Genomic DNA, 2,499 nt, shown 5'->3' with positions numbered 1-2,499 from the left:
GTAAGACTTAGTTGGAGACGTCTTCTAGAAATGACCAGATGACGTGATGAGTTAAGGCTTAACTCATCCACTTTCCCTTCATGAGTTTTAGGGACCACCTTGACTCTCCAACCCATACACTACTACCCCTATAGCAACTTTAGGAGTCTGGAAAACATTTCAACTATAAACTGGAATTATTATTTTAGCAAGTGATTTTTCTACCAAAATTTTTCTACAAGTAGACCTATTAGCACAGATTGCTATACTTCTTTCAAGTACCTAAGTATGAATCTATTATATCTTGTTATTATTACAGTAAGAGTTATGGCCACATGAAATACCTGGAAACTTCTGTATGTGCATCTAATCAAGAAAGAGCTTGTACTTTAACTATGACAGAACAGTATTTGTATACAAAGACTGAGTAGACTTGAGGTTGCAAGACGAAAAAGCTCAGCCTTGGTGACAATCAAGTATGAAATGCATTATTAAAACAATGCTCTGACATGACATTCTTTATGTACTGAGAAAAACTTTTAAGCTGGCGTCTTTTTTGCTTTAGAGTTAAAATAGCCTGGATGCCTCAGCTGGTCATAAAGCTGATTCATCCCATGCCATTTTCACACTTGCTCCTCCTAAGACCCAGACCATATTCCTTCAAATTTCTTCAGATTTTAAGTAGAAAAATAATCATTATATTATTTTCTTGTAAAGCCCTTTTGGAATTGGGCGAAGTAACAAATATCATTTGAAATCCCACATTTTCACCAACAGGTGGAGCTTACATTTTATATTTCATTTATAATTACTTTAAAATCAAATAATATATATATATCGTCAAATACTTTATACCTCACAAACTCAAAACTCCAGTGTTTCAGATAAGATTAGGACCATGACATTTTATTCCAATATTCCACGGTATGTAAACAATAAACCCTAGGCCAGCTCCTTTTCTTACTGACACCAATTGCAAACTCCCTGTTTTTAATGACCGCATAATTAAATCCATTTTGATTTTTCTTTAAATGTGGCCCCTTCGCATTATATTCTCTATCCTGTTGACTCCACTAATGTTCACACATGTATTATTTATCTCACACGCACAGGTTTTAACTGTGACAAACTTGATTGATCTCAGAATACGACTGAACCCACATCTGTAAGGAGATACTGATGCAGATACTGTGTATCAACCTTCTTCCACTTAATTCTTCACAACACTAAAATACATTACAGTATCTGCTGCTATTATTTAACTAGAACAGGCTATAGATGGCAGAAGCTATGTCTAATGCACAAAGCTATTTAGAATTAGACCCACTGTTTATCCTGAGTGAGGAATTACTTTTTGCAAATCCTTTAATGTCTTTATTTTCTTACATCTACCTAACAATATCCTTGATTATCGGTGGCTTTTTAGTAACTGTTTAGATTTCTGGAAACATCTTCTTAGCATTCACTTGCACTGTCATAATAATCATCAAGCATGGAATTATAAAGGCAAAATGGAAAAAAGAACCTTAAAATCCAACTATTGTTCAAAAGTGCTGTGGAGAAGGGAACTTCCTTAATCCACCGTGACAAAAGAGATTGCAGAAATACTCTGCCAAAATGGCTTCTGATGCTACCAGTGAATTTTAGGATGAGCAAAACTGGATAATGTTTTAAGAATATATACACAGCTATAAATATACATGCACATATACACGAACACATGCACTTACATGTTGGTACAGTATATTGTAGCTAAAATTCTGTTGCAACATGCAATTGCTCAGTTTATATAATGTAATTACTCATAAGAACACTATTATTAAATCTGTTTCTTCAATGCTAATTCCCCAGTCAGATCAAGACATGAATATTGTACGGCTCCAATTGGAAAAAACTTAGATATACAGAAACATAGAAGCATTCATATTTTCAAGGGAAATGAAGAGAACCGCAGGTTCTGATCACAGTCCAAAATTAACCTCTAGATACACAGAAATGAGCAGGGCCAGACATTTGTGCAATATCCAGATCAGCTGAAAAATGGCCTAGCAATTGGCTCATTCAAACTAAAAAAACCCCCAAACCTCCACTGTAAATACGGCAGGCCAATTTAATTCCAGACTGATCTGCAAATCTGTGAACCTGCGTTCCCATTCGACTTCCGTGTCTTTTGAGAACACACCACCAGCACCCACGTGCCTGATCCCGGAGCCTGCAGGTAACAGCTCTACCCATCTGAAAGGGTGTCAGACAGATCGAGTTACCACAGAAATGAATAAACTACACCTTAACCCACAATGATGACTGCCAACGGGTTTTTTTTATTGCCTAGACTCATCTTTGCCGTGGTAACGCGCACCCAGAGCCACTGCCGTTTCAGGCCCACTGCTGCCATCCCCGCCAGCGGAGCCTACAGCTCCAACGAGGCCTTGCTCCGGGGCCTCCTTCGTGGACGCGGCAGGAGCCCTCCCTGGCAGCCACGGGAGCAGCCGGCAAATGAAAGCCTTCTGGAAGGTTCAT

The sequence above is a fragment of the Aptenodytes forsteri genome, unplaced genomic scaffold (assembly GCF_000699145.1).
Source record: "Aptenodytes forsteri isolate BGI_AS27 unplaced genomic scaffold, ASM69914v1 Scaffold82, whole genome shotgun sequence".
In the NCBI taxonomy this organism is placed as follows: domain Eukaryota; kingdom Metazoa; phylum Chordata; class Aves; order Sphenisciformes; family Spheniscidae; genus Aptenodytes; species Aptenodytes forsteri.
The sequence above is the reverse complement of the archived record's forward strand: the minus strand, read 5'-3'. Positions refer to the sequence as shown.